The sequence below is a fragment of the Anabrus simplex genome, chromosome 1 (assembly GCF_040414725.1).
Source record: "Anabrus simplex isolate iqAnaSimp1 chromosome 1, ASM4041472v1, whole genome shotgun sequence".
Lineage (NCBI taxonomy): Eukaryota > Metazoa > Arthropoda > Insecta > Orthoptera > Tettigoniidae > Anabrus > Anabrus simplex.
In genome coordinates this window covers 18,997,337-19,012,433 of record NC_090265.1, presented here as the reverse complement: position 1 = coordinate 19,012,433, position 15,097 = coordinate 18,997,337, and the positions used below count along the sequence as shown (strand labels likewise).

Genomic DNA, 15,097 nt, shown 5'->3' with positions numbered 1-15,097 from the left:
GGTAGTCGAGAAAAACTCAAAGGAAATCTTCATTGAAATAAAAAGGTTAGATATCAATTGCTTGGTATTCCAAGCCAAACTATTGGGCATCATCATGGCTGTGTAATGGATAGAACTATACTTCAACTTATGCTATTCATGTTCACTCAAAAGATGCAATTTTTGCCGTAGCTAATGGGAAAACTACCCATCCTCTCGCCACTCAAATCAGAGACAAACTTATTACCCTCAACAAAACGAACAAGATTACTCTTCACTGGATTAAAGGACACACAGGACTTTGGGGGAACGAGAGAGCTGACTATCTTGCTAGGATTGCTGCCAGCTATAAATCTACAATAGACTACAAATCACCACATCTAAATTATGCCAAACAAGTATTAACTGAATACCACAAAACAATCTGGAACTTCATATAAACCAGCTCCGAAGATTCCTTCCATACAAAATTATTCATTCCTAACATACCACACAGACTGTCCTCATCTATCTGGCCCAACTTCATAACCACCCAGTTTATTACAAATAATGGTCGCTTTAAATCCTATCTCCATAAAATGAACATAATGGATTCACCACTCTGCAGCTGCCCGGGAAAATCTCCACAGACTGCTTGACACCTGTTGACTGAATGCACCACGTACTCAAGAGAACGACCAGCTGTGCTACGATCAACTCCCCTGCCAACGATTGTGAAATACCACTGGAACACTGTCGAAGTAACAGAATTCCTCAAGAAAATCTTCCTTTCACTTCAATAATTTATGCATATGTTGTTATCATAACTGTAAATATCCCGTGATACACCTGTAGGTGAAACACGAGTTGTAAATATATTAGCTAAATTTTAAAAAAAATTTAAAAAAAGTTTATATTTCTTTACTTTCAAAAATCACAAATAACAATATAACAGGCACAATTAGCAATTTTGGAACAAGTCAAAGAAAATACAATATTAGTGAATTCGACAGGTCCTGGGCTTCACGCCCCTCACTTTACAATGCTTGAGCTCCCAGCTCAAATTTACAATTTAAAGGACAACTTTAGTAAAGGGCAGCAATCCCCTAGTACACAGAGCACTTGCTCTTAAATTTGCAATATCTAGCCTCCCAGAGGCACACTTTACAATTACAAACTTTGAGAAAAACTAACAGGCTCTCCGATTCCTTTCAGCCTCCTCGAGGCAATATCAAAAATCGTATACTCTCTGGCCTTCCATGGCCCAAGTACTCTACAGAGCATTGTGAATCACTTACTATTTGCATCTCAAATAATAATAGGAAGTTATTTATAAATATTGTATACATTACTCCAGCATCATCTTTAACAGTTTATCAGGACTACTTTGGTTATTTAGAAAGCACTGACAATCTTATGATTTCGGACTGCGTTATCGTGGGTGATTTCAATCTTCCTGAAATTAATGGTACTGGTTATTCATTTATAGAAGGAACTGTGACTGGTAAAAGATTGGGTCAATTGATATCATATTTAGGTTTAACATTGTACAATAATATTCTTAATTACAATTCTAGGACTCTGGATCTTGTACTGGCCAATTTCATGGTTGACGTGAAACGTGAGGAATTTGCTCTTGTGTCTGAAGATTTACATCATCCCCCACTCTGTTTATCATTAGCTCCAGTAAAGAGGTGTTCATTACCAAACAATATAAATCGAGAATACTACGATTTCAAGAAAGCGGATTTTCTACGACTGTATTACGAGTTAAGAGATATTGATTGGAACCCGTTGTATATGTATCAGGATGTGGATGAGGCTGTGGATTTCCTCTACTCGTCAATATACAGTATAGATGCTTCGATAATTGCATACCTAAGGGTCAAGTCATTAAAAAATCAAAATTTCCAGTCTGGTTAAATCACGATATCATTCAGATAATCAAAAAGAAAAGGAGGTGTGCCAAAAAGAGGAAATTCTCTAGGTACTATGACGAACGATTCAAACAGCTCAGATCTGACTTGAAAGTAAAAATAAATTCCGCATATCGAAATTACATCAGTGAATTAGAGGTTATTTTAAAACGTGATATAGCACATTTCTGGAGGCACATTAAAAATAAGCGACTCATGAGATCAGGAGGAACTATGTTCGAATATAATGGTGAGAGCTACAAAGGCGATAATGTTGTTCATGGCTTTGCTCGATATTTTTCGTCAGTTTACGTCAGATCAGATTTTAATTATATACTGGATAATTTGGCTTCAGATGACATTCCTCTATTTCCCTCTGTTGATATATTAAATGTCAGTGAGATATCTGTTGAAGAGGTGAAAAAGGCTATTAATGGTAAACTAAAGCCTAAAAGATCAAGTGGTCCTGATGGCATACCTCCATATATAATTAGGGCTTGTGTCGATTTATTGGCTAATCAATTAACTTTAATTTTTAATCTTTCTATTCGCACTTCATCCTTTCCTGAGAAATGGAAAGTCGCTAAAGTTACGCCCATTTTTAAGACAGGCAGTTTTATGATGATATCTAATTATCGTCCAGTGTGCATTATCAATGCCGTAGCTAAGGTATACAAACATATATTGCACGGTAAGATTTATAACCATGTTAAGATTGCTCTGTCTGAATTTCAACATGGATTTGTACCTAACAGATCAGTTATCACCAATCTTCTGGGTTATACTCAAAATTTGTATGATACAATTAATACCAACCGAAGGACTGATGTTGTTTATATGGATTTCGAAAAAGCATTCGATAAAGTCGACCATAGAATTTTAATTGCAAAAATGTATAAATTTGGTTTTTCTAAACAGTTGTTGCATTTAATGTGTTCATATTTAAAACATCGACAGCAGTTTGTTTATTTTAACAATGGAATTTCAGATAATTTTATCAGTCCTTCTGGTGTTCTGCAAGGTTCAAATCTTGGACCTCTCTTGTTTTTAATTCTAATTAATGATCTACCAGACAACAGTTTTTGACCTTTGAACGTAAAATATTTGGTGCTGACGTAATCTTGTCTGCGGAACATGGAATGAAATGCGTTATTACAATTTTTCTTAGTATTTGTATAGAAATTAGGGACCGTCTGACTTTCAATGAAGGAAATTGAAATAAATTCCTTAATAACTCTAACTGTTTACTTTTTGCAGATGATTTGAAACTTTTCAAATATATTAGCGACCACCAAGACCAGGACGAGTTGCAAAAGGACATTAATAATGTCATTTCTTGGTGTGACATTAATAATTTGTCTCTGAATGTTAGTAAATGTAAATACATGACGTTTACCAGGAAGAAGGAATATGATGTCTCAGCCTATCATATAAGGAGGGAAAAACTGGATAGAGTTTTAACATTTAAGGACCTTGGTATAATTTTTGACAGTAAGCTAATGTTCAAAGACCATATTAATACAATAAGAAAGAATGCTAACTGAATGCTAGGATTTTTGATAAGAACTTCGAGACCATTTACCCAGCCGTCTCTACTGAATAAATTATACATTACCTTAGTATGGAGCATACTGGAATATTCTGTAATAATTTGGAGCCCGTATACAAAGCAACAAGTGAATGCTATTGAAATTGTACAAAACAAGTTCCTACGTTATCTTTATTTCAAAACGTTTAATACTTTTTGCCCTTTCGACACATCAACCCAGTTATTAAGGAATTTATTTCAATTTCCTTCATTGAAAGTCAGACGGTCCCTAATTTCTATACAAATACTAAGAAAAATTGTAAAAAGACGATTTGATTCAATGGATCTGTTAAAACGCATTTCATTCCATGTTCCGCAGACAAGATCACGTCTGCACCAATTGTTTTATGTTCAAAGGTCAAAAACTTTGCATCAGTCAAATTCACCTTTCGTAAAAATGATAACACTTTATAACACTATAACCAAAGAAGTCGATATATTCACCGAATCGGATAATGAATTCAATAAGAAACTGGAAGCCTGCCTTTACAATTTATAAATTTTTAATAATTCCTTCTTTTTGGTACTCACCATATTTCCCAGTGTACTCATTACATGTTTTAAGTTTCTTTGTTTTTTCTGTATTGTCTTTTGCTTTGTATTACCGTGTGATATCGTAGTGAATTTTTCATTTCTTATAAATTGTTAATGGTATCAGATATAATGTTAATTGTGTTCTTTTTCTTTTTTTGTTGATTTTTAACTTTGTTTTTGTTAAACTTTAACTTCATAGATACAGATTTGTTACTGAATGTCAAGAAGGTACTTAATTGGGTGTAAAACCTGTGTACTTTCAGATAAATAAATAAATAAATAAACAATGTGAAACAGGGGTATCTTGTACCCAACTTACAGGCCCTTTGCGGAAAAGAACAGGTTCAGTAAAATGGCCCAAAACACAGACTGAATGGAGGCGTATACTTGCACTCCTAGATATGAACTCTTAAAACCTAAAGGGCACTAAGTCGATGAAACAGGGGCTATTCCCAAACTACTGAGGTGACTCGTATAAGGGTAAATTAATGCATTATGGAAAGGAAGAAAAACAGTTATGAAACATAGTCACCTCAAACCAAGATGAAGGCGAGCTCGAGAGGGTACATCACTCTCTATCCCCAATTTCCAGTTAAAGATTTATGAAGTTTTTACATTTGCCGGCAGAAAGTTACATTTTCAGGAAAGAAGGTTACATAGTTAATGATTCGGACCTTTCCCTCAGGTTAAACTGCAGAGGTAGCTACAACAAGAAAGATGGAATTATGTGGCCATATCTGGCAGCAGTTCTAGCTGCCTTCTGCTTCATACACACACTCAGATAATGTCGATCAATTGGCCAAGAAACGTGAAAAGCCGCAGTTTATAAACCCTCAGGGAAGATTCGAGATCATTCAAGACTAGACTAGCCACGCCCTCTCGATTTTATTGGTTAGTTTCAAAGTTACACTCAGAATCAAAGAAGAAGCCAGTGATTGGTAGAAAATTAATTACAGAAATTAGGGATTGGCTAAATTCAAAACTGGCAGAAATAAAAAGGAAATACTGTCAACCCAAAAATAAATGAGCGTCAATCAGTTACCAAAAAGCTAAAAATACAAAACTTCTTTAAATCATAAGTTCTTTCCCTTCGCACCAGGGTACATGATCATAGTTTTTAGTGGTGTCCTCTGTGAAAAAATGTCCAAACTTCTTGATGAATGTCGAATTTGAATGCGCGATGTTGGGGTGTACCTCGCAGTACAGCCTTAATTAAGGTACAGCCCCAGCATCTGCCTGGTGTGAAAATGGGAAACCACGGAAACAAGTTTCAGGGCTGCCGACAAAACAGAATAAATATAAAAAGTCAAGACAAAACACAAAGTAGAAATCGAGATATAAATATATGCAATACAGAAAAATATAAATATACAAAAAGTTAGAAATGATGCAAAATATAAATACATAAATTAACAAATGAAATGCAAAGTGAAATACCGGTAGTATATCTAGTTGTTGCACCCACTGAATAGCCATTGTTGAAGCTGTCAGTAGGTTGTTGATAGTTCCGGAGAAGGCTCTATGTGGGCATCTAAGGGCTCTTACACATGAGCGTTTTTTTGTCGCCGTTGTCAACCACAAAATGTGGTTCATGTGTGGCCGGCTGTCGCCGCTTCGCCCTTACCATACAATGCAATGGGAAGAATATCTCCCCTTTACACACGAGTGTTTTCTCGACCACATGCGAACCACATGTCGCCAGCTGTAGCTGATCCCAGCCAACGACCACTTGCCGACTGCAGCGCATTCCTTTACACATGGGCGACATCCTGGCGACAAGTTCCCACTGGCAGTATTCGTGATGGAGTCGTTTGATACAGATACGTTCATTGCCGAGATTCAACCCGAACCCGCTGTATGGAACTACGCTAGTGATACATAGAGCAACCGAGTTGAGAAGGTCAGAGCATGGGAGAAGATCTCTGAAGTCTTTCACAGTAACTTCCAGAACTTAAGCATGAAGGAGAAAAATGAAATAGGTAAGATCTACATATATTTATTTACAGAATGTTTAATTATTGCGAGTCTTTCTTCTGATGATATAGCCTTCCTCATCACAGTATCTGTCTGTAAAATAATTGGCCCTATTTCCTGTAGTAGTTCATCGAAAGACGTTTTTAACATTCTGAAGAACTGGAAAAACTTATCTGGATAATTGCAGAGTTTGTGATATAAAGCAGGAAACTGCCCCAACTGTTGCCGGATTTCTACTATTGGATGTAATCACATTGTCCGCGTTTTCCTTCTTTTCCTGCTTCTTCGCGTGAGCAAAAGTAGTACAGCCTCCTCTTCAGAATCCATTATAAATGAGAATGACCAAAGTTTTACTTGCCGACTGTCCCAGCGGTGAAGCTGACCAGACCACATTTTGTCGCTGGCTCGGCCACAAAATGTGGCCATAATGAACTGCAGAAGTGGTTGAGCCGGCCACAAAGATGCATATTTTTGCAGTTGATAACGACCAAAAAACGCTTGTGTGTTAAGGGCCTAAAAGTGATGTGTCGCATAGTCTGGAATTCTTCACCACAGTCACAGCTTGGATAAGGTTGAAGGCCCCAAGAATGCATCTCGGAGCCACTTCTTCCATGTCCAGTGTGCAACCTGTACACACTCTGCACACCCATGCACTCTGCAAAAGATGAAATCCGGTTGGAGGCTGCGTAGGGTCGAAGACTGATCTCCATTCATCGGGGGCCTTAGCAGTCCGTACTTAATTCCAGGTTTGCAGTTAACAGTAGTTTACTTTAAAATAAAGAAATAAATGTGCTAACTGGATTAAAGCCACTTATATATATTTAATAAGGCCGAGCTTTCCACCAAACTGCATTGGCCTTCGTCAGGGCATGTGAAGGTCTGCCTTCGACTGTGAGTAAAGAAATTCTTTGAAGGGATGTGAAAGTCACGACCGTACCATCCATGGCCTCCCCATTAATTGAACTCGGGGATTGTCGCGCTGTGCTGTGGTGGTTAGGAGAAAAGTTACTGATTCACCGCCCTCTGTCAACAGTTTCTTGTGTGCGTTGTGCTGTGCCATGCTGGTGTTATGCATGTATTTCTGGAGTACAGGCCTCCATGTATTTGATAACGATAACTTGAAGCCATCTTCCCTGTTGAGGGAAATATTTAAATATCGCAATGTGGGGGAAAATATACCCAGGGCAGGTTACACATGTGGAGAACTTAGTACCCAGTTAAGTTAATGGGTTAATCCCAGTTCTTCTAAGTGCCATGATTCTGCTTTCCCGCTTCATCAGAAGTCCATCTCACAGACCTTCAGTCTTGATGTAAGAAGTGTAGGAAGAAGTGTAGGATAAGATGAAAGCCGAATAAACAAAAGAAAAAAGGAGAGGGAGAAAGATAATGAATACAGCTGGTAAAAGACTAGGCACACAGGACAGACAAAAAAACAAGAAAAGGAACCAACAGTCCATATAAGTGATAGACAGGTTCAAACACGTGGTAAATCAAGACATATAAAGAAGGACAAAATCATGAGAAGAAACATATGACAGGAATGTGGAATTCATTGTGTCCTTTTATGTTTTCATGTTTGTTCTCATCTTCCCACTCTGAACTGTCACTGTGTTCACCCTATAATAATAATAATAAGAAGAATATTTTTTACAGGGGAATGTGGGAAATCTTTCATGAGACTCTTGTGAGGGTCTGCACTCCACAAGCATGAGATTCCTGCTCACTAAAACCCACACACCCTTTTCCCACGACGTATATCTCCGCTCCAGAACTGCTGTTACATAACTTCAAGGTGGTATCATGCTAATTTCTCAGGTTTCTTCTTATTTCTCCTTGCTGCCGTTTATGAGCATTCGTATCCCTCTTTTTCTGACACAGGATGCCTTCTACATATACTGCTACCTGATCCCAAGATTCTTGGCTTCGTAGCATCACCTGCACAATAGTTTCTGGCGTCAACTCTCCTTGCTCAGTATCTAAACATCTTCTCTGAGTTGATCAATGTTAGCATACAAAAAATGTGTGAAATACATCGTCTACATCATTGCGATAAAAACACGCCAAGTCGCTTGCTCTACCTACTCTATGTAGCAATTTCCAGAAGTATCCGTGACCCATCAATAGTTGCGTAATGTAAAAGTTAACCTCACTACGAGCTCAGGCAACCCAATCAGCTAGATGTGGTATCAGCTGCTTAGTCCATTTTCCTCGAGGATCTTCTTCCCATCTTTGCTGCCACCGTTCCATTCATTGCATATAAGCTAGCTCCTTAGCATGCTTCTTTCCAAGCTCCCCTTGAGTTCGCCAGACTTCCTGTCTCTCTAAGGCAAGTAAATCAATCAATGCTACCACCATAAGAACCGCAAGTTCGGATACTGTGAGATCTGCGCTTGTAATATGCAAAGCTGATCTGCGCTGTACCGCAGCTATCCTTTGCCGGTATTTTTCAAACTTCAGAGATTCAGCCTAGACTTCGGCACTGTATAGAAGTGTTGAGTGAACTATCAACATCAGAAGTCGTCGTCTGCTAGACTTCGGACCTTTAATGTTGCTCATTAATCTACTCAGCGCAATCGTTATTTTCACCGCCTTATTTGTCACCCGTCTGATATGATCCCAAAAGGTTTGTTATCAAGTGTCATTCCGAGCTACTTTATACTTCTAGATGTTTCGATTTTTGTTTGTCCAATATACATTGGAATGTCCGGCTCCATGGCTAAATGGTTAGCATGCTAGCCTTTGGTCACCGGGGTCCCGGGTTCGATTCCCGGCAGGGTCGGGAATTTTAACCATCATTGGTTAATTTCGCCGGCACAAGGAGGGCTGGGTGTATGTGTTGTTTTCATCATCATTTCATCCTCATCACGACACGCAGGTCACCTACGTGTCAAATCAAAAGACCTGCACCTGGCGAGCCGAACATGTCCTCGGACACTCCCGGCACTAAAAGCCATACGCCATTTCATTTAATTTTTTTCATTGGAATGACAGTCGTGATCCTTTTCCTTGTCAAGAGAACGATCTCTGTTTTAGGATCTGCCAGTTGTAATCTGTGATTCGCCATCCAATCTTTCACCTGTAGCATCACTTGATTTAGCTTAAACTGAGCCAACTCCAAATTTTGAGCTACTATCAAAACAGCTATATCATCAGCATAGCCCACTAGCATTGTGTCTTCCGGCCTCTCTAACCTCAACAATCCATCATACACAATGTTCCACAGATTTGGGCCAAGGATGGACCCTTTTGCTGCAACAGCTGTGAGCCGTTTCACTCTCTGCCCATCTTCTGTGTGATATACTAGAGTACGATCTTTCAAATAATTTCTCATTATGCGCATGAGATACTCTGGTAGTTTGAAAGTATTTTGAAGCGCCTCCAATATGTCATTCCACCTTATCAAGTTGAAAGCGTTCTTAACATCCAGAGTCACAAGGAGTGTCACTTTTCGAGAATAATGATTACCCTATTTCTGCACTTTACACTGTATTCAACACTTCCCATACTGCATCGATTGTCAAATGTCCTCCTCGAAAACCATGTTGATGATCAGAGAGGTCCCCAGCTAGTTGAACTGCTGAAAGTATTCTTGGCTGCAGAAGTTTCTCTAATCCTCTACCAGCAGTATCCAGCATACATAAAGGCCTATAGCCCCCAAGATTTCCCTTTGCTTATTAAAACTAGCAGAGCTGTTTTCCAGCGAACACTGAACACCCCCGATAGCAGGCAGCTATTGTACATTTTCAGCAGTAGTTGTGGACAGAAATCTGCTATCAGCTATAGTATCTCTGCTGGAATACTATCTGGTCCTGGAGCCTTTTTATTTCTAACGGACCAAGCTCGATAGCTGTAGTCGCTTAAGTGCGGCCAATATCCAGTATTCGGGAGATAGTAGGTTCGAACCCCACTGTCGGCAGCCCTGAAAATGGTTTTCTGTGGTTTCCCATTTTCACACCAGGCAAATGCTGGGGCTGCACCTTAAATAAGGACACAGCCGCTTCCTTCCCACTCCTAGCCCTTACCTGTCCCATCGTCGCCATAAGACCTATCTGTGTCGGTGCGACGTAAGGCAACTAGCAAAAAAAAAAAAAAAAAAAAGAATTCTAAGGGACCTAATCGCTCTCGTCAATTCTTCTTGTGTAAAAAGTGGTACATCATCTATGAAGTCATCATCATCATCATCAGACCTCTTAGGATGATCTGGGAATAATGTATCTACAATATCCTTCATTGCATTTGAGTCCATGATCGGGTTCGAGAAACTTCCAAGTTTCTTCATAACGATCTTGTATCCTAAACCCCATGGATCGTCATCCACTTCCTTAGCCATTTTCCACCATTTGTCGACTTTACTCTCTTTGATACAGATGTTGATTCCCATAGGGAATTTGAAATATTTATCCCGAATGAGCAAATTTTATAACATCAATATAAATGGTCCGTTATTGGGCATTATAAATTTTCCAGCTAACTCATTCCTTGTTGTCAGCGTTTCGCCGCCATGTGCTAGGTTGGGCTCGTCAGCTGGTACCTAGCACACCTACCAAGACGTGTGGCTAGTGCATACTGTGGAGGTGAAACGAAGCGAAAATAAGTTATTTCATTCCCTCTCCTCGTACGAGGAGGGGTGGGCCATCGGCTCAACAAAGGAGCTCTTCGGCCATAGATTAAGAAAATAGTCAATGAAGAAGATTAAAGTCGAGGGGGGTACATATCGTACATATCTGAGGGGGAAGACATTGAATGAAGTTGGTGTAAGGGCACCATTACAACAAGCCGGGACCAGGGGAAGACCCGCAAAGCACCCCGCACAAGCAAAGCCCTACAAACACCAGAGGGAGAGGGGACTAGAAAATTATTTTATCGATGTATCCCGGGCGTGCATTTCGGAAGAGTAGTTACAAAGAGTGACATAGAGTTACAGAGAATTACATAAATGTATTACATAAATTGAGCTGGTATGAAGTTGGAGTAAGGAGTAGGGTAGTGTTGTGAGAGAAGGTACTAAAGGGTTGTGGTAATATTGGTAATTGAAGTGGCAAGGAGGCGAAGAAGGTCTAGCGTCTGGAGGGGCGATATGATGAAGTTCGGTTGTGGAGCAGGTAGGTTGACAGCTTGCGGTGGTGGGGTGGGTGGCGGGGCGGGCGGGGGGCTATGAGAGGGTGTAAGAGGAGGGGAACGGTCGGGGCGGGGTGGGGAGCGAGAGTGCTCCACTCGATAGGTTCGCCTGCGAAAACGAACGCCGGTGGTGAGTAGATGGTCGACGTCGGCTGCAGATGAGAGTTGTAGGTGAACCATGAAGGTCGGGCCGTTGGCGTTGAAGATATGAAACGCCCGACAAGCTGGGACACCTGCCAGTTGTAGTTCATCCAGTAGGTCCCGTTCTGTGATGGTGGGGTCAATGCCACGGATGACACAGCTCTGAGATGGAGGCTGCTGGTGGGGTGTCGTTGCTGCGGCTGCGTGTTCTTGGGAGGTCAGCTGAGCTGCAATGGCGGCATCCGTGTAGGTAGTAGGGGGTGTTGGCGGACTGGATAGTGTGGCAGGGAAGGAAGTGGTGGGTGTGGACATGATAGGAGTGAGGTGGCTAGTCGTTAAATGAAGAAGAGAAGTTGACGGGGTAGCATGAGCAGAAGTGGTGATGGTAGCGGTAGTGGTAGTAGTAATGATGAGTGTGGACGTTATGACGGTGGGGGGCGCAGGAGACTGTTGGGACGTGCGAGGGGGACGGACATGAACTGTAGAGATGGGGTTAGGATGATGGCGCCGGGCCTGTATGAGTTCCTCCAGAGTAGAGACCACTTCATGGAGTCTGCCGTCGATGGTTGCGCCGTTGGTGATCAGGAATGCCGTGGGTTCGATGTGGACGAAGAAGGCCAGAACATCCGGTGAAAGTTGACCAGTGAAGTCGTCCCGGAGCCGGAGTACGTCGTAGATTGGGTAACCAGACTGGCCGACTTCGCGGCGAATAAACAGTTTGGAGAAAGTGGTGTCCACATCCTTAATAAGGCATGTATAAAACATCGTGGAGTGGGGAAGGTGACAGCCAACTAGGCGTCCGCCTGTTGATTGTTCTTGGGCCGACTGAGTAGCAGCAGAGAAGAGAGCCACCCAGCCGAAAAAATCGTGGACATGCGACGTACGAAGAGGGATGATGCCGTGGAGGTTGCTGCTGCTGCTGAGGTTATTTCATTCCTGTCCTTTGACAGCTAAACCAGTAGCTCTTTGGCCTTTGATTGTTGATTTATTGATACTTTGGCTTTAAACGTGGTTGTATGTGTTGTACATACGTCATTATTTATTGTTGACTTGGCGCAGAGATCGCCGGACCACCGAGGGGAACCAACCCACGGAGAGGACCCGCACCACACCCCCCCCCCCCCCCCATAGTCTTCCCCCACTAGACCCCGTTTATTGAATTCTTTCTTTGTACATTTGTATTTACATATATTTACATTTTGGTAATTGTTTCCTTGAGCTTCTTCTTTGGTTAGAGTCTTTAAGTCCTTCTTGCTGATCGTATTCACTACATATGTATCAATTTACAATAATTACATATCAAGCACAAGCTATATATTTTACACATTTTTAAAGGTAAATTTGTTGTTTCGTGGAGCCTCTTGCTTGGCTATAGTTTTTAGGTCCACACTGCATAGGCTACTTGGAGCCACCGGCAGTGCCAATGCACTATGAGAGACTTTGTCTCATTATCAAAAATTGATGCCTCCTTGACCATCAGATGACACAGATCTTGATTCCCATAGGATTTCTGAAATATTTGTCCCGAATGAGTAAATTTATAATACCAATATAAATGGTCCGTTATTGGACATTATAAATTTTCCAGCTAACTCATTCCTGGTTACCAGCATTTCGCCCCTCTTACTTTTTTTGATAGCATTTCTCAGTTCTTTCTTCACCGATTTATACTCAGCTGTGAGTGAGGTGTCTTCTTGGCTGACTCGTGCTCTCTGTGCCTTCCGTCTAAGTTGCAGACGTCTTCTCTGGTCAGCAAAATCTTTGATCCACCAATACGCTAAACGCTTCTTGTTTCATTATGTGTTACAAGTCATGGATAGTTCACATGCTTTCCAAATAAGCTGCATGGTGAGTTCAACATGTTTCTCAGCCCCTTCTTTCCCTTTATAACAACAAATTTGTTCTGTTATACAATCCATTTCATTTCTTAAGACAGCAAGAAATTTTTCTCTGTCCATACTTTCTATATTCCATCGTGTTGGTTTATACGATGTAATATTCATCTGTGAAGTTTCAGAAAGAACACAAAAAGTAATGTACTGCCACGGTCACTTCCTTCCCACTCCTAGCCCTTTCCTGTCCATTGTCGCCATAAGACCTATCTGTTACATGTACATTTTATAATTTTAGACCTATCTGTGTCGGTGCGAAGTAAAGCAACTTTAAAAAAAAAATAATAATAATAATAAAATATGAGAGAAGCCATTTCACTGTGCACGCAGTTAGCTGTGACTACGTTTTCTAGCTAGTGGTGACTCCTATCACACAGTATTTGCACGTTTTCATTGCCTATTTACAGATTTCAAACTTTAAAAATAAATCATGGAATCAAATGTTTGAGAGATTTACAATGCTCCTTCTTCAGTCGTCTGCATAATCACTGCCTGATGAATCAGATGAACTGATGTTTAAATTTATTATAACAGGATCAATAGTAGGGATGTCTTCTATGAGCTGATCTTTCTCCCATAGCTGGAGAATGAACCTCAAGGCTTCTTGGCATAGATCCTGGATGACCCCCATTCACCTTCCTCTCTCCACCTGGTTAGACATATTTACTTTAGCTATTTTATGTTTTACACGTGCCCATATTGACTATGGGGTTAAGCTCATAGTGAGTGACAGCCAGATGAGTTCAATGTCAGGACGAACATGCTTGATGATCTGCTTTGAGTTTCCTTTCGGGCATTCAGAAGTGCGGCTTGCGGTGAACAATGAGCTCCGCTTTATACATTTTTCCTTTACTCTTTGTCAGACTCCGTAGCTGAAGGGTGAGTGTGTTGGTTTTCGGATCCAACGGTCCCGGGATTGATTACTGGCCAGGTCATTGAAATTTTAACTTCTCTTGGGGCTAAGTGATACGGCTTATTCGAAGAATACCCTCTCTTCAAGGTATTAATAGTAATGGTGGGATGCGCTTAATTTTTGAAACATTTTGTATTTAAAGTTCCGGTTGATGGGGAAAGTACCACTCTTCGTTATCAAGCATTTCATTCCCTTACTCCACTTTCCACCCCATAACACAACACATTCATTGCGAAGTAGCTCTACGTGAGTCAAAGCTGACACACAACAGTGACAGAGCTCATCTGGCATGGCAAATAGGCCAACCGAGCAACACCGCTTGGCTGACACGCTGCTTTATTCTCTCAAAACCACTAAATTAAATATAAATCAATATAAAATTAACAACTGCATGCAGGCAAAAAGGAGTTTTAATTTTAGCCTATCATTTTCATGAGCTTTATAACAAGCCAAATTTTTTACTGCCATGATCACCCAGTAATGAGAAAATATTGTTTCACAAAATTTACAACAACCTTTTTCACAAATATCAGATGATATAAAAACTTGGTGTACATATCAACAATAAGTTAACTTGAAGTCACATTGCAGTTTGGTAATGATTAGATCAATACTTCTTAAGTTATGAATTTTCAAAATGAGCATTCCATTGGAAATGGAAAAAATATCGGCACTTTCTTTGTTCAACCTGCGTTAAAATTTTACCTGGGTACGATAAAAATTTCTTCTCAACATGATTAAATGTAGAATAAAATTAGTTAAATTTTGGTGCACCTTATTTCTATGTGGGACAAAGGATAAACTTTTTATTAATGTATTAACTCAGGTGTCTATAAATTTTTTCCACAACAGTAGGTCGCAATATCTCAATATGTAGACTTTTACAACCACTAAATGACATTATAATAATTTGGGGATATTACGTCGCATAATGTCAATAATCTGCTGGTGCGTTTTGATACTGTAACCAGGATCATCTTCAGAGCAATAACAAAAATGTATTGGCAACCGTCACTCCATAGTAACCAGACTCAAGATAGAGCAACCCTGTTAGAAATATAGT

The 15,097-nt window shown here is 40.3% G+C and overlaps 1 protein-coding gene across 1 annotated transcript in view; it reads right to left on the bottom strand.

Annotated features, from left to right (window-relative positions):
• The window catches only part of MsrA (methionine sulphoxide reductase A), an 80,414-nt gene that overhangs the window by 54,919 nt on the left and 10,398 nt on the right, over positions 1-15,097 (bottom strand). The gene's annotated exons all lie outside the window — the stretch shown is intronic.